Raw genomic sequence first — 19,050 nt, forward strand, 5'->3', positions numbered from 1 at the left:
CCCACAAGACTTTTGGGCAACTTCATTGTTGAAGCATTCTAGGTTCTCACTGGATGAGGCTATCACTGACTATGTTTCAAAGACTTTTGAGCTTGCTAGTCCAATGATAAATGGCACAAATGATCAACCAGGGCTGGGAGAGTTTCTGGAGATGAGGGGATTTACTACTGGTAAATACCATTGAAAGGCATATGTTTAGCCTATTTGTATTTAAAGAGGTACAACTCAACTCGGATAAGAAAGCTCAGTAAATAGCAAGTCACCGGAATCCGTACGAAGAACGTCAAATGATTTATCGGAATTTTATATCAGAAAAATTCCAGGATGCTGCTGCAGTCCACTGAGAGAAGTTCATTAATATGTTCAAGCCTCAGTGCACAAATAATCTTTTGTGGCACATCCAGGAATTCAAAAGGTATGAAGTTTCTATATTTTATTTATTCAGATGATTCCAATTTATGAAGAAGAACTTACAAGACGAAGACTCGACGAACAAGCCACAGCTTAATTGTTTTAATGACGAGGAATATTTTATTCAGCTAGATACAGATGAACCAGACAGTACATTTGTGTGTCAGCTACAAGGATTAAATATTCTACGTCAAACAAAGGTGGTAGTTCAATCGACTGACAATTCAAGACGAAATTATTAAAGTTTCAAAGAAGACAGAAGCTCTGCTAAAGAAGGAAAATGATTAAATATTAAATAGATTATATATATTCACTTCTAATATAATTATATTAGTTGTATATTTTATTTAGTAAATTAATTCCCTCTCGAATTAATTTATCTAATGAATATATTCAACTAGTTTAATTAAGTGGATTATATTCTATTTATTATTTAGTGAACAAATCACTTTAAAGCACTACAATATTAGTTAGACAAACAATTGCTTTGTCTAACTCCTTTAAAGACACTCCAAGACATTTAAATGCTTTGTCCTACCTTATTTCTCATCACATGCCAAGACAAAGCACATGTACTTTGGAAAAGCAAGCCAAGACTACTCCAAGACAAAGACAAGCCTTGTCTTTCTAAATGCTCCCATCTAATGGAGCAAAGACATGCCATGCCTTGTTTCTCTTTGTCTTACCTTGCTTTCTTTTGTCTTTCCCTTCTTTACTTTATCATGACAAGTACTAAAGTTGTCATGCTTAGCTTTTAGTTGTCTTACCTTGTCTTGTATTGTCATGACAAAGCTACTAGTTTGTCCTAGCTTGCCATACTTTGTCATGTCTTTCTTTAATTGTCTAAGCCTTAGTTGTCTTAGTAGTTCAAATGGTTTTGCCTATAAATATGGCCACCATTCTTCATTTCTAAGTGTTCATTCACTTTGACAAACACAAGCACTTGTAAAAGCTTTCAAGTTTTGCTAAAACTTGCTATTGTTACATCCACAGTTTTACTGTGCTTTGTTACCGGTTGTTTTAATCACTAATCTAGAATATACCATGTCGAATTTATTCTATGAACATTAGTGGACATTAAAACTGAACCAATTTAATTATATAACGACTTCAAACATTGTTATATTAATTAATTAAAATCTGATTAAAAAGTTATATACCAATCAGATTTATTCCGCGATTATTTTGTGACGATTGTATTCAACCCCCCCTTCTACAATCGCTTCCGGACCTAACAATTGGCATCAGAGCGGTTAATACGAATATACCGTGTTAGATCCTATACACACTCTGAAATGTCCAAATAATATTTTATTCGAATTAATTTTATTCCAAAAATTAATTTTAATATTATATTATTTTTCTTTCAATTTCTATATCTCATCCAAACACTATACACTTTCAAATCTTCAAAATGAGTACACAAAAGATTAGTAGCATTAAAATCCCACCGTTCAGCAAAGAACACTTTGGCTTATGGAAGAGACACATGTTATTATTCCTTCGAACTGCCAATAGAAAATATATTGGGATATTGAACAAGGGTGTTACTACTCCGACGAATGTCATATTATCACACGAAGTAGATGGTGTGGTAATTCCTCATAAAACTGTTCCAAAAGAACCCTCTGAGTATACTGATGAAGAAAATGAGCTAATGAATTTAGATGATGCTCTTCAACTGATATTAGTTGAATCTCTAGACCCTGTCATGTACAATGCTGTTGTGAACTGTACAAACGCAAAGCAAATCTGGGATACACTAGAGATCATCAACGAAGGTGTTCGCACAAAATCACGCAAGTGTACGTGGTCACAAGTAATATAGAATATAATTCAAGTTCGTTCCCACAGAGACTGGTGTATTCAGAATTATGCACTTATGCACCAATGTATGATTATTATTCAATGCTTGGACAAGTAATCAAATTGGGTTTTGGTTTTATACTTAACTAATCCTATTCGAATTATGAAACTAAGAATTATCAACTAAGAGAATAACGATTTACTAATGAGAATAGAACATGGGATTCTAGCTTCATTAACAACTTCATTCAGAGTTCTACCTTTATTCGATTGTAATGGTTGATAACTAATCAGATAACACGAGACTGATACACTCTAACTGTCGTTATACGTGCACCATACTGCTACACATCCACAATTAAGATAGAAGGTAAACAGACACCAATTATGCTTAGACCCTATATGTCTATAGAATTTGAAAACATAATGGTTGAAGAACAAGTTATCTATCAAGATTACATAGGGCGATGCAAGATGGTTAAAATCACACCACTAATCATGTATATCGAATACACAATCCTATGTTCGCATGGCAAGTTCTAAATCAATATATCCACTGTCGCTTCAATAAAGATTAACCCACAACTTAGATGTTAGCTACGCATCTAAGAAGAATAAGCACAACCAATACGAAGGAATCAAACATTCATCACATAAATAATTAAGGCAAATCAACTACTGAAATCCATATATAAATCCGCTAGAATCCCACGATAATGATTAGTTCATAATCGAACTTCTCATCATCATGGGTTCGAATGTAAACATGGTACGGAATAGTCTAAACAATATTAAAAGAGTAAAACAAGAGTTTCGAAACAAATCCGAATGAGCATCCAAAGTTACGCCTACTTCGAAGAATTACAAAGATGAAATTATGAACTAGATCTTCTTTGTAGCCGTCACGTGCTCCTTGGAATGATTCTAGGTTGTTAGACTTTTCCCTTGAGCTTTTGTTTAAGTCCCACAGCGATCGGGCCTTCAAACGGATCAAGAATAGGCAATTCGGGCTTTTTCTCCCAACAGCATGGGGTGGAGACCCCGTCAGTGGGGTGGAGACCCCGTCAGTGGGGTGGAGACCCCATCAGTGGGGTGGAGACCCCGTCAGGGCAGCCTCTATTCTGATGAAGTGGGGTGGAGACCCCGTCAGTGGGGTGGAGACCCCATCTTGGCAGATTTTTCTCCTTCAGAACGGGGTGGAGACCCCGTAAATGGGGTGGAGACCCCATTTGGGCAGCCCCGAATGCTTTTGGAACCTTTCTTCCCTTTTCTCCTTCCTTGCTCGCTCGATCTTTGCGCCGTTTCTTCCACCTTTTAGCTTCGAATCCACCCTTTATCCTCCTCCTAGGGAACCTACACAACACCACAAAAACACATCAAAAACACCACATACTTGAGGCCAAATCATCAATTTAAGTCGAAACGAAGGCATTCCAAGTGGATATAAAATCCACTTATCACACCCCCAAACTTAAACCGATGCTTGTCCTCAAGCATAGACACACACACAAACTACTAATGCAATGCATGAATGCAACTATATGCCTACGTCTACTCGAATCATGAAGTATAATCTTTGTTGAAAGGCATATGTCTAGCCTATTTGTAATTAAAGAGGTACCAACTCAACTCTGATAAGAAAGCAAGGTAAATAGCAAGTACTGTTGAAGGAATCCGTACGAAGAACGTCAAGTGATTTATTGAAATTATATGTCTGAAGAATTTCAGGATGCTGCTGCACACCACTGGAAGAAGTTCATTAATATGTTCAAGCCTCAGTGTACAAATAATCTTTTGTAGCACGTCCAGAAGTTCAGAAGGTATAAAGTTTTAATACTTTATTTATTCAGAAGATTCCATACTATTGTTACTAATGAAGAAGAACTACAAAGACAAAGAATCGACGAACAAGCCACGTCTCAAATGTTTATTTGATAAAGAATATTTAATTCAGCTAGATACAGATGAACCAGACAGTACATTTGTGTGTCAGCTACTCAGATTAAGTGTTCTGCATCAACTATAAGTGGTCGTTCAATCAAGACGAAGATCTACAGCGTTTAAACATGTCTGGAGTCCCTGCTGCTTGAAGAAAAGAATTATATAAATATTTCTTTAATCACTTCACTTATCAAAATAATTAAATTAGTTGTATAATTTATTTATTAAATTGATTCACCTTCGAATTAATTTAATTTATGAATTTATATGATTAATATAATTAATTAAGTGATTATTGGATATTTATTTAATTAAATACAAGTGTTTATATACATATAGCAGTCGGTATGACATTATTCAATAATGTCATACCGTGTCACTCATCATGGCTTTCGTCCCATGTCTTTAAAATGTCATTCTGATGAGCTTAGCATGGTTTAATCAGTAGATATGACTTTCTGATAGAAAGTCATACCGTTTGCTTGCTTCTGACATTCGGTTGTATGACTTAAGAAAGTCATACCGTGTCAATCAGTATGACTTTCTTGGTTAGTGTATGTCTTGTGCTTGTATGACTTTAATAAGTCATACCGTTTGTGCCATAATGACTTAATATGTCATACCGAATGGTTGTGTATGACTATGGCTAGTTAAGTCATGCCAAAGGACCCTTGAAGGCCAAGGAAATAATGTCATACCGTGTGTGGCAGTATGACATTCCTTTTAAATGTCATTCCTTCCTTCCTTTAGGCATGACTTTGCTTTGTAATGTCATTCCTAAGCTACTAAGTCATTCCTTTCAATGTCATACCTAGTTCCAAGTGCTTTGCCTATATATATGGCCTCACTTCTTCATTTCTAAGTTGTTCAAGCATTGTAAAAACTTTCAAGTTGTTTGTAACTTGCAATTGTTATATCCACAGTTTTCTGTGCTTTGATCACTCGGTTGTTTTAATCACTAAACTAGAATACATCCTGTCGAATTTATTCTACGAACTTTAGTGGACATTAAAACGAACCTTATTGATTATATAACGACTTAAAACATTGTTATATTAATTAATTAAAATCTGATTAACAAGTTTAATTCAAATCAGATTATTCCGCCGCGATTTTTAGTGACGATTGTATTCAACCCCCCCTTCTACAATCGTTTCTGGACCTAACAATTGGCATCAGAGCGGTTGATACCATTTTTCCGTATCAGATCCTATACACACTCTGTAACGTCCAAATATTTTTTATTCGAATTAATTTTATTCCAAAAATTAATTCTGATTTAAAATATTTTTCTTTCAAAAATCCAAATCTCATCCAAACACTATTCACTTCAAATCCTTAAATATGAGTACACAAAAGATCAGTAGCATTAAAATCCCACCGTTCAGCAAAGAACACTTTGGCCTATGGAAGAGGCACATGTTCCTATTCCTCCGCACCGCGAACCGAAAATACATCGGGATTTTGGACAAAGGTGTTACTACTCCGATGAATGTCATATTAGCACACGAAGAGGATGGTGTGTTAATACCTCATCAGATCATTCCGAAAGAACTTTCTGAGTACACAGATGAAGAGAGTGAACAGATGAACTTAGATGACGCTCTCCAACTAATATTGGTGGAATCTCTAGATCCAGTAATGTACAATGCTGTTGTTAATTGTACGAACGCCAAGCAAATCTGGGATACGTTAGAGATTATCAATGAAGGCTCAGAGGAAGTTAGGGAAAACAAGAAAGAGATACTGATGGCTCAGTATGAACAGTTTGGTTCTCATCCCGGTGAAGGGATTTCAGAAGTATTTATCAGACTTAATAATTTGATAAATAATTTAAATCTGAATGGGAAATTCTACGACAAGAAAGAGGTCAACATGAAGTTTCTCTTAACCCTTCCCGAACATCTGGAACACAGAATCACTGCCATCAGGGAAAGCAGAGATCTGAATGAGATTTCTCTGGAAAGACTCTACGGAGTTTTGAAAACTTATGAACTGGAGCAAGTTCAGAGTAAACAGAGATATGGCTGGGGTAAAACACAGAACCATTCGAGAGCTCTAGTTGTTGAGTCACCTATACCGGAAGAAAAGAAGGATGTTGTTGTTCCTTCTAAAACCACTCAGGAGTTTGTTGTACCTGAGATGGGTCAGACTGCTTCTTCCAGTGGTGACGAAGAGTTCTATACAATGGAAGAGCTTGAACAGTTAGAAGATCAATCTCTATCACTGTTTGCCAAGAAGTTTGGAAACATGAGATTTCGGAAGAACCCTTCCTATAAATACAAACCTACTGTTAGTAAGTTTCAGAAGGGAGGCTATTCATCTTCAACAAGCAAAGGAGGATACAAGACTGGGATGGTGGACAGAAGCAAGTTCAAATGCTTCAATTGTGGTGAACCTGGACACTTTGCAACTGAGTGCAAGCAGCCCAAGGTTCAAGGAAAGAGAAAGGATTCGTATGATGAGCTGAAGCAGAAGTATGATGCCTTAGTAAGAAAGCATCATGGTACTTCTGGAAGTCAAAGCTTCAAAAGCAAATCATATCTAGCAGAAGGGAAAAGCTGGGATGATACAGATAGTGATGAAGAAGAGCAGATTGGGAATGTTGCTCTCATGGCTGATGCTGGATCATCTTCACCTCCTCCTGCTGGAAGCTTTCAGGTAGATCCTACATGCCCTAAACTGTTTATGCAATTAGGACTTGAAAGAGATGATGCTATTAAAAAGTTGAAAGCTGCCAATCTTAAAATTGATACTTTAGTCTTAGATATTCATGCTTATAAAATGAATGAGATGAAAGTATTAAAACCTAAAATAGAGCAATTGACTATGGATTTAGGATTTCAAAGTGCTAAAGTCAAAGTTCTAGAGAAAGGTGAGATTGCTTTAAGACTTCAGCTAGACGAAGAGAAAGTGAAATGTAAAGCCTTTAAGGATGCCTCCATGATAGTCAAAGAACTTAATGATAAACAAGAGATCAAGAGAACTGTTGGAATAGGCTTTGACTATAACAAATCTGTAGGTAAGGCTAGTAACATTACTCCCTTTAAGAAGAGTGCAAAGGAGAGAGGAATTCCTTTTGTTTTGAAAGATTCCCCTCAACCTTTATTTAAGGCCTCAGAAGCTGAACCTCTGTTAGAAACTCCTGTTGTCATTAAATATGAACTCAAACAGGAAGACCTTAAAATGAAAGAGAGTAATGAGAAGAAAGATGAGATCCCGACATCACTGAAACCAATCAAAGTGAAAGGCAATGTTAGGTTGCCTAAAGCTGGTTTAGGTGTCAACTCTGAGAGAACTAAGTTCAACAAGCCTAATAACTTTGTGAATAGTAAGAACAAGAACAATAGGTGTCATTCTACTGAAAACTTTAAATCTGATAACAAGGTTAGAGTAGAATCTATTGATGTTCCTACTACTATGACTGATACTCCTGTTGTTTCTGCTTTTGATGCATGTCATAAATCTTGTAGTGTTGATAATTGTATGACTTGTGCTTTCAATTTGATGTCTGCTTATTTTAAAAATTTGCATGCTAAAAATGAAAACACATCACCTAGACAACACACAAACTACAAGCATGCTAGATCAAAGACTGCTAGTCCTTCTCACAAGAGAAAGGAGACTTATGTTCCGAAGCCTAAAACCAAGGTTTATAAGGCTGTTGTTAAGGAAGTAAGTTCAGTCAAATCTGAACCAAGTATCAGTCCAAGAGGCTCTGTTGTATTACCTAATAGAAATCAGTTCTTTAAGACTGCCGGACCCAATCAAGTGTGGGTCCCAAAGACTGTCTAATCAAGTTGTCTTTTGCAGGGTGCCAGTGGAGTTGTTCGTGTTACCTGGGTGCTTGACAGTGGAGCGTCAATGCACATGACTGGCAATAAATCCCTGCTGGAGGACATAAGAGAAGGAGCTGGCCCTACAGTCAGTTTTGCTGATAATAGCAAAGGTCGTACTGTGGGATATGGCAAGTACAAAATTGGAAGGATCATCATAGAAGATATTGCAATAGTTGAAGGACTTCAACATAATCTCCTGAGTGTCAGTCAATTCTGTGACAAAGGATATTATGTTCATTTTGAAAAGGAGATATGTATCATTAAACATATCAAGGATAAGCGTCCTTCACTATGTGGCATAAGAAAAGGCAATATATTCGTAGCTGATTTATCTTCAGGACCAGGAAACGAAGTTCACTGTTTCTACGCCAAAGCGTCTGCTGAAGATAGTTGGTTATGGCATAAGAAGCTCTCACATCTCAACTTCAAAACCATGAACTCTCTAGTCAAGAGAGATCTAGTGAGAGGGTTGCCTTCCCTGGAATTCTCAACTGATGATCTTTGTGAAGCTTGTCAGAAAGGAAAAGCGAAGAGAGCATCTCACAAAGGCAAAACCATCAATACCATTACAGATCCACTTCATTTGTTGCATATGGATCTGTTTGGCCCTGTAAATGTTGCATCCATTGATGGAGGAAGATATGCCTTGGTTATTGTGGATGACTTCTCAAAATTTACTTGGGTTTACTTCCTGGCTTCTAAGGATGAAACCCCGTTGACAGTGATTGATCATATAAAGTTAGTTGAATTGGATAAAGGTGTGCCAGTCAAAGCTGTAAGGTCAGACAATGGCACAGAGTTCAAGAATCAAACTCTAATTAACTTTTACTCTGAAAAGGGAATTAGAAGGCAGTATTCAGCACCAAGGACTCCTCAGCAGAATGGAGTCGTCGAAAGAAAGAATCGTACACTGATCGAAGCTGCAAGGACTATGATTGCTGAAGCAAAGCTTCCTCTGTACTTTTGGGCTGAAGCTGTGTCTACTGCCTGCTATACCCAGAATAGAACTTTGATCAACAAGGATCATATGAAAACTCCATTTCATCTGTATAACAACAAGAAACCTTATGTCAAACATCTTCATATCTTTGGAGCCAAGTGTTATGTTCTCAAGGATGGTGAAGAGAACTTGAACAAGTTTGAGCCAAAGGCATCTGAAGCAATTTTTGTTGGTTATACAAATAATGCCTATAGAGTTTTTGTAATTGATACTCTGTCAGTGAAAGTTAGTGTCAATGTTACATTTGATGACACTAAACTACCAAGTTTACAATCTGCTGATCCATCTGAATCTCTGAAGTTTGATAACTATCCAGATTCTGATTCAGATGATGATGTGCCACCTGAGGTTGCAACAGGTGATGACAACAATGATAATGATCCAGGCAATGGTGGAGGAAATGGCAATAATGCTGGAGATTCCACTAATGCTAGTGGTGGATCATCAAGTCAACCTGGCAACAGCTCAGGGGGAGCTGGTGGATCAACTAGTCATACACATCAGCCTAATGATGATACTGCTGAATCATCAAGGACACAACTTCCAAGGGAAAGGATTTGGAGCAGAGATCATCCCTTTGATCTGATTATTGGTGATCCTGATGTTGGTGTAAGGACTAGAAGTGCTACGACAAATGAATGTTTATTTTCTGGATTTCTATCTCAACTAGAACCAAAGAAAATAGAAGAAGCACTTGCTGATCCTGATTGGGTTCTTGCCATGCAAGAAGAACTCAATCAATTTGAGAGACAAGAAGTCTGGGCCCTGGTTCCAAGACCAAAAGGAAAATCTACTATTGGAGCTAGATGGGTCTTCCGTAACAAGTTAGATGGTGATGGCATTGTTGTGAGAAACAAAGCCAGACTGGTTGCAAAAGGTTATTCTCAGGAAGAAGGAATTGATTACGATGAAACCTATGCTCCAGTTGCTCGTCTTGAAGCCATCAGAATATTTCTTGCATTTGCTGCACACTCCAACTTTAAAGTTTATCAGATGGATGTGAAAAGTGCATTTCTGAATGGAAAGCTGGAAGAAGAAGTATATCTGGAACAGCCCCCTGGCTTTGAAAATCCAGAGTTTGCTGATTTTGTGTACTTCCTATTCAAAGCTGTCTATGGACTCAAGCAATCACCAAGGACATGGTATGACACCCTCTCTGAATTTTTAATTGAAAATAAATTTACTAGAGGTGTCATAGACAAAACTCTCTTTTACAAATTGCATGATAATGATATGATATTTGTTCAAATATATGTTGATGATATTATATTTGGTTCTACTAACGATAACTTGTGCAAGAGATTTGCTAAGTTGATGCAGAGTAACTATGAGATGAGTATGATGGGTGAACTGTCCTACTTCCTTGGTCTTCAAGTAAGCCAAAAGGAAGATGGAATATTCATTTGCCAATCAAAGTATGTCAGAGATCTTCTAAGAAAGTACAATCTAGAAGACTCTTCTCCGGCAAAGACACCCATGGCCACTGCCACAAAGCTTGACCAGGATAAATCTGGTAAGAAAGTTGATATCACAAGCTATCGAGGTATGATTGGCTCTTTACTTTATCTTACTGCAAGTAGACCAGATATCATGTTTGCAACATGTTTATGTGCTAGGTTTCAGGCTGATCCTAAGGAATCACATCTTATAGCCGTCAAAAGAATCTTTAGATATCTTAAGGGTACACCTGGTTTAGGTATTTGGTACCCTAAGAATACTGGTTTTGACTTAACCGGCTATACAGATTCTGATTATGCTGGTTGCAGGATTGATAGAAAGAGTACGTCTGGAAGCTGTCAATTTCTAGGACGTCGGTTGGTTTCCTGGTACAGCAAGAAGCAACACTCAGTGTCTACTTCTACTGCTGAAGCTGAGTACATAGCTGCTGGCAGTTGCTGTGCTCAGATTCTCTGGATCAGGAATCAATTAAATGATTATGGTATTTCGATCGACAAAATTCCAATATTTTGTGACAATACCAGTGCCATAGCCATTTCAAACAATCCAGTGCAACACTCCAGGACCAAGCACATAGATATCAGGTATCATTTCATTCGAGAACATGTCATGAATGGTACTGTGGTGTTACATTTCGTACCCACAGCTGATCAGATTGCAGACATCTTCACTAAACCACTTGATGAATCCACTTTCTCTAAGTTGGTTTGTGAGCTAGGGATGTTAAATATGCCATGATTCTCTTTGTATATATTTTATATGTATTTTATATATTATTATATATTATTGTGAATTTTCTGTGTAATTATATCTATTTTATTAGATTTTATATAATTGTTTGTAAATTATCTGATAATTTTCTATATACTTATGCATGTTCATATGTATCTCTATAATTTTCTAAGTGCTGCGTACTCCCCTGTAATATTCTCCATGCATTTAGATAATTATATGTGTTTATTTTGTATTTTTCAAAATTAATTAAGCATAAATATTTGATTTTTAAGTTAATTCATTTTAATGAATTAAAGTTAAATTCATAAGTATTTATATTTAATTAAAGTTGAATTTTACAAAATATATGTGTAATATTTTATATATTATGTGTATTAGATTTTTGATTAAATGTGCACAAGGTTTTATTGTTTTTAATTAATCAAAAATCATATTATTTTGTTTTATTTTATTAAAATTCTGTTTTACTTGTGCGGTATGACTTTTTCGGAGAAAGTCATACCGCCTGTGGCTTCCTTGATACACTTCATAGTGCGGTATGACTTTCCTTAAGAAAGTCATACCGAATTAACACCTACCCCCTTGTTCAAAAACACGGTATGACATTACCTTTTAATGTCATACCGAAGCCTTGAATATGCCATGCTCATTAGTTCGGTATGACTTTTCTCAAGAAAGTCATACCGACCAGTTCAATTCGTATGACTTAACTTAGTTATCCCATACCTACTCATATCTTCACTTCATCTTCTCCGCTACTCACACACAGACACTGTTCTTGATCGGATTTTTTTCAAGTTTTTGCAATAAAACTTGCTGGTTACGTTTTTCAAGCCCTTAAAGCTTGCTTGTTACTGATTAATCACGAAAACAAGCCGAATTGCTGCCCGATTTTTCACCGATTTCAACCGAGTCGACCGAGTTGAACGAGTCTTCATCGATTCGAACGAGTTTGACCGAGTTCTCACCGGTTCTGTGATCTGTTGGCCGTGTTTTATCAGTATAGGACGTTTTGTGGTGGTGTTGTTTGAACTAATTTCAAAACCCTTGTTTTTGAATTTCGAAGTTAGGGTTTTTAAAGTCTAATTTGGGATTTTTGGACTTAGTGGAGATTAAGGCATTGTTTGGAGATTAATTTGAGCCATTTTAAGATTAATTAAGTTTTAATTCGAATTTACTCAATTAATTCGAATTATTAATTAATTAATTATTTGATTTGTTAATTATTAGTTGAAATTTGTGAGAAATTTGAAAATTTTTATTTTATTTGAAAAATTCTCACTTAATTCAATTTTTAATTATAAAAATGGCCGGTCGCTTTGTAATTGAGGAGACTAATTTGAATGGATTTTTCGACCCAGAAGCTAGTTTGGCTCGTTTCAGACCGTGGGTCCGTTTTCTGAATAGTCAGTCGCTTGTCAGCACTGCTATTACAGCCTCTGCAGAACTTCAAATTCAACCGATACAGGATTTCTACTCTTCAGCATTAAATACTACGTTGTTGGATAATTATCGAATGTCTGGAGAAGTACATGGAGGACGTACCATTCACATCAACTCTGATGATGTGAATAGGATACTTGGATTTCCGAGGGAGAATTTTGCTGAACTCCCTACTGAAGCTGAACTCACCAATTTCTTCGAGACAATATTATATCAGGGAGAGATCAATTTGCCTAGGATGTTGAAAGGAAATCTGAAGCCTGAGTGGGACCTCTTCTTTGACACTTTAGCTAAAGTGTTTGCTCCGACCACTCGCAAGAACTTTAATGTCATAACTTCTTTGCTTCAGAAGATTGGGTTCAGTATTGTCTATAATCGTCCAATCAACTTTGGTAAGCTTATACTACAAGCCATTATTTCCAAGTTGGGACCGCTAAGGAACAGATCTGTTGAACAGAACGCGAAGGTTGCATGCTTTTATCCTCGTTTTATCATGTTATTTCTCAATGATAAAATGACTGACGCTGAGAAGGAACACTACTCTAATTCTCCTGTGGCACCAGTTCCTCGTGCCTGTTCCAAGTTGATGACTCAGTTGGATAATAAGAACAAATTTGCAGCTATTCCACTAATCACCACTCCTCACATGCTACAAATGTTCAATGCTCCTCTTCAACCGTATCAACTTCAAGTGGCTCCTCCACCTCAACCTCAGCAGCAACCTCAACAACAGCAACAGCAACCTCAAGAACCTCAACCCTTGCAGACTCAACAACCTACACAACACCATCAACAACAACTTCTACAACAACAACAACAGCAGCATTCACCTCAACAATCCCAAGAAGCACAATCTTCACACCACTCATCCAACCACTCATCATATCACTCCCCCCTCCATCAAACAGAACAATCTAACCCCTCATTTGAAGATCAAAATTTGGATTATGATCTCTTCGAGCATCAACCATCTTCATCTGAACCTCTCCCACACCAAACACAATCCCAAATCATCCCACAAACACAATCTACCTCACAACCCCTTCCCTCTGATTCTCCTATCAACCCAGAGCTGCAGTCCTTTCGTCAGGATCTACAGGTAGCTCAGGTACTTTCTAACTTATCATCTAATTTTAATGTTGATACGTCAGATTATGGTTGTGATTTTGTTTGTGACCTTGATTTTGTTTTCCAGCCTACCAGCAATGAACCTGACAACACACAGGTTCATAACCTAGCTGAAGATTCTCTTCAACAAATATTCGTTTCTCCAAACACATCAACCAACACTTCAATGCAACCTGTTCGTAAAGTTGCGAGGAAACGGAGTTCGAGTAGTTTAATGAATAAACCCACAGCTCTGTCTCCCTCAAAGAAGCAAAGGGTGGAAACCTTGGAGACAACTGTAGCCTCATCTGTGCCTTCCCAACAAGGCTCAGATTTTGAAATGGCAGATAAACAGTCTCTGGACCCATTCTCTCTACAGGATGTGGCCATTGAAATTGACCGTCCGGCCGCGGTAACTTGTACAGAGTCAAGCACTGCGCTAGCACTCACGCTAGTGCCAGACCAAACAGATACACAGGTTACTAGGTTTACTGAGTGCACAGATTTTCAAAATCAATGTATTATTTATGAAAACTTTGCTGATCTCCCTTTATTTTCTGATCAGGCGGAACTTGGCAGCGTGCAAGTTAATCTGCCCTCACAGGCGTCCGGAGGACAATTTGTTCCTCCACTACCTTTGCACCCATCTCAGGGGACATTGGTAGTATATACAGGTACAGCAGGAAGAGTGAATGAACAGAGTGATGTAAGGCAAACACCGAGCGATACACATGCACGTGAGGCTAGTGAAACAGCTTTGAGTGTACGTGAGGTGAGCGCACACACTAACCCTGCTCTGTTTGAGGAACAAATGGCAAAGCTAAGAGCTGAGCTTGCCAGAATGATTGCTGAGAACGAGAAACTCAAGGGTGCACAGTTGGTGACCCTGCAACAGAAAACTGAGGAGAGGCCATCCAGTTCTTACAGGGATGAGCTTAAAGAGGAAATCCATGACTTGGCTGTTGAAATGAGGTCTAATCATGAGCTTTACATGTCCAAATTTGAGACCATTGACAGCAAGTTAGATCAACTCCTCAGAAACTCCAACAAGTCTGATGATCAACCCTCCGGAGAGGATCCCTCAACTAAGGGGGAGAATAGAGACAAAGGTGACAGGGATGATAGAGGCAATAGCTCAAATCAAAGCAACAAGGATAATACCACTTCTGGATCTGCCCCTGACAAGGAAACTCATAAGTCTAAAGGCAAAGAACCGTTACATCAGTCCGACAATGTTTTCAATTCTGATAGTTATGATGACTATCCACAGGATATGGAGGATGATGACATCTTCGATGCTACCTATCGTCAAGCAGAAGAAGAAGAAGGTAAATTTGATGAGGGTTATTTGTTTCAGGATGAAGAATCTGTTGACCTAGAACATGAGGAGAATGTCCGGAAGTTCAAAGCTGAAAATGAAGCTAGGAAGCGTAAGCTTCGTGATTTCCAAAAACTTCTAGAGGACAAGTTGATCACAGAAGAACAAATCAAGATCGAGAAACAGAAAATCTATGATGCTGCAATCAAGCAGAAGAATCTTGATATAAGGAGAAAAGAAGGAAAAAGCTGGGACATTGCAAGAAGAATCTTTAATGGACCTCAAAGGGAGCCTTTCGACGACAACAAGTTCTTATCTCTGATCTATGATCTTAGAGAGGTAAACCCTGACGAGGATGTCTTTATGCATGCCTTTGCTTTGGAATTGAATTATGTGACTGTGGGGGTCAACAATTTGCTAGAGCAATGGGAGCTAATTGTCTATACACAGAGGAATGGTTCTTTCAGACTATCTGTCGAATCTCTGAAATCATTCTCTGTATCTGAGCTCTGGGTGCTTCGGAATAAGGTAAAGCGCAGCTCCAACCTGAATGAACTTCTTCGTGACAAACTGATGGAACAAGCTGTATTCAACAGTCCTCAGGTTGTCAGGAATCCTTACTGTGTTAAGTTCGTTCACAAGGAGATCTTCAGCACTGTCTATCTCAACGAAGAAGCCTTGCCAAAGTATCCAGCTAAACAACTTGCTCTTGCCTCCACTCTTTTAAGAACCAAGGGCTTTGCTTCTAAAGCTAAGTCTGATGCTGATGATGTGATTCTTGCTTACTGCACTCGAAAGAATGTTGCTCAGTACTTTCGAAGGATGAAAAATGTTACAAAATCTCAGCCATCAGACTTCCGCGAAGACCCTGTGGATTTGGAAGTACTACATCAACTGGCTCTGGCAAAGGAACGAAAGAAGCGTGGTGAATCCACTACATCTGAAGTGCCAACCAGGGAAGAACCATCAACTCCTATCCTTCACACTTCTGATATCGAAGAAGGAGAAGTTGATCTTTAGATTCATTAGGAATTTGTAATATACGTTCAATAAGAACATCCTTTTGTAATCTAATGTAATCTTTTGAATTCTGGTGAATGTTTAATGAAATACCAGAAACTTTTTGCTATTTACAATTCATGTTTAATCCTTTGTCTTATCAGTTAGTTGAGTTATCCTCTCGATAATTTGCATGTTATGTTAACAAACAAATAGGGGGAGATTGAAAGGCATATGTCTAGCCTATTTGTAATTAAAGAGGTACCAACTCAACTCTGATAAGAAAGCAAGGTAAATAGCAAGTACTGTTGAAGGAATCCGTACGAAGAACGTCAAGTGATTTATTGAAATTATATGTCTGAAGAATTTCAGGATGCTGCTGCACACCACTGGAAGAAGTTCATTAATATGTTCAAGCCTCAGTGTACAAATAATCTTTTGTAGCACGTCCAGAAGTTCAGAAGGTATAAAGTTTTAATACTTTATTTATTCAGAAGATTCCATACTATTGTTACTAATGAAGAAGAACTACAAAGACAAAGAATCGACGAACAAGCCACGTCTCAAATGTTTATTTGATAAAGAATATTTAATTCAGCTAGATACAGATGAACCAGACAGTACATTTGTGTGTCAGCTACTCAGATTAAGTGTTCTGCATCAACTATAAGTGGTCGTTCAATCAAGACGAAGATCTACAGCGTTTAAACATGTCTGGAGTCCCTGCTGCTTGAAGAAAAGAATTATATAAATATTTCTTTAATCACTTCACTTATCAAAATAATTAAATTAGTTGTATAATTTATTTATTAAATTGATTCACCTTCGAATTAATTTAATTTATGAATTTATATGATTAATATAATTAATTAAGTGATTATTGGATATTTATTTAATTAAATACAAGTGTTTATATACATATAGCAGTCGGTATGACATTATTCAATAATGTCATACCGTGTCACTCATCATGGCTTTCGTCCCATGTCTTTAAAATGTCATTCTGATGAGCTTAGCATGGTTTAATCAGTAGATATGACTTTCTGATAGAAAGTCATACCGTTTGCTTGCTTCTGACATTCGGTTGTATGACTTAAGAAAGTCATACCGTGTCAATCAGTATGACTTTCTTGGTTAGTGTATGTCTTGTGCTTGTATGACTTTAATAAGTCATACCGTTTGTGCCATAATGACTTAATATGTCATACCGAATGGTTGTGTATGACTATGGCTAGTTAAGTCATGCCAAAGGACCCTTGAAGGCCAAGGAAATAATGTCATACCGTGTGTGGCAGTATGACATTCCTTTTAAATGTCATTCCTTCCTTCCTTTAGGCATGACTTTGCTTTGTAATGTCATTCCTAAGCTACTAAGTCATTCCTTTCAATGTCATACCTAGTTCCAAGTGCTTTGCCTATATATATGGCCTCACTTCTTCATTTCTAAGTTGTTCAAGCATTGTAAAAACTTTCAAGTTGTTTGTAACTTGCAATTGTTATATCCACAGTTTTCTGTGCTTTGATCACTCGGTTGTTTTAATCACTAAACTAGAATACATCCTGTCGAATTTATTCTACGAACTTTAGTGGACATTAAAACGAACCTTATTGATTATATAACGACTTAAAACATTGTTATATTAATTAATTAAAATCTGATTAACAAGTTTAATTCAAATCAGATTATTCCGCCGCGATTTTTAGTGACGATTGTATTCAACCCCCCCTTCTACAATCGTTTCTGGACCTAACATTTGTCAACATAACATCCTCAGAATATGCAACATTCTCGGTGTTCATCTCGTTCACATATTAGCCATGTTCTCTTCCACTACAAGTGTGAAGTGCATCGTGTGTGCTAGCATGCTCTCTAGTGAAACAAAACAAAGACTATCAAACTTCAACAGAGTCCTCACTATGAGCCGTTAATCAGAATCAGGCTTAAACACTTCTTTACTAAAGAGTCAACTACAATTTAGGGTCATTACAGAATTCCTATGCCTCTCCTATTTTTTTCTATTTTTTTTTCTTTTACTTGCTAAGTCTAAGGTTGGGACGCTTCTCAGTGTAAGTGAGTCACGACCGCCATTCGACTTCGCTTATTTTTTTTTTCTTTTTCTTAATCAAGTATTTCTCCAGTAATCAAGGGTTGTGAAAAGTCACCAAGAAAATGCTTATTCTAATACATTTGCACTTAATACCAGCACAAGTACATGGATCGTCCTTTTCACATGACATTGCATTTTACCCATTGATCTCAAAGGAGTACATGATAATTTTTATTCTTTTTTTTTCTCTTTTTTTTTTTAGAAAGGCATACTTATCCCTTAACTCCCCCAAACTTAAGATTTACAAACTCTAAGTTCAAAAAGGGAATAATCCAAACTCTACGCCCGACTCAACGCAAGGACTCAAGAAATAAGTTAGTCTAAGTCTTATCTCTAGAGCATAAGTGTAATTACAATTTTCACACAAGCAGTTTCCAAGAAACACGGCATCACATATGATCGAAACTACTAGCCAAGAAATTATGTACATAAACTCATCATAGGAAATCAACTTGGAAAACAACTTCAAGATTCATGCAAATGCAACTATATGAAACTACTAACACATAATAAACACAAGCATATATAAAAAAAACACGTACTAATATGAAACTATGTGAGATAATATGCTAACTATATGCATCATGTACTACTACTAGTCCTTAGATTACCACCCCCCAACTTAAAATATTCAATGTCCTCATTGAAGGTGATAATAAGGATAGGCACGTACCTAGATGTCGGGAGGATCACCCTCCTCGGGTGGAGGATCAGGTGGTGAATATACCATGCCATCTCCAAACACTGGCCAATCAACCTCAACACCAATTGCTCGAAAAGCACTCCCAAGAGCTTCAGTCAAATCCTTTGCAAAACGGCGGTGAATGTCATGCATGTCATCTATGCGCCGTGACAACCTTCTAAACTGCACATCACTTAAGAGAT

At 37.3% G+C, this 19,050-nt stretch overlaps 1 long non-coding RNA gene across 1 annotated transcript; it reads right to left on the reverse strand.

Moving 5' to 3' along the window:
* Positions 1–2,878: 2,878 nt before the first annotated feature.
* LOC135147848 (uncharacterized) lies at positions 2,879–18,629 on the reverse strand. Its single transcript, XR_010285749.1, has 2 exons — positions 17,810–18,629; positions 2,879–3,791 (listed from the first exon to the last, which is right to left on the reverse strand). It is a non-coding gene; the product is annotated as an uncharacterized LOC135147848 (long non-coding RNA).
* Between the last annotated feature and the right edge of the window lie 421 nt (positions 18,630–19,050).

Source organism: Daucus carota, chromosome 7 (genome assembly GCF_001625215.2).
Source record: "Daucus carota subsp. sativus chromosome 7, DH1 v3.0, whole genome shotgun sequence".
Taxonomy (NCBI): domain Eukaryota; kingdom Viridiplantae; phylum Streptophyta; class Magnoliopsida; order Apiales; family Apiaceae; genus Daucus; species Daucus carota.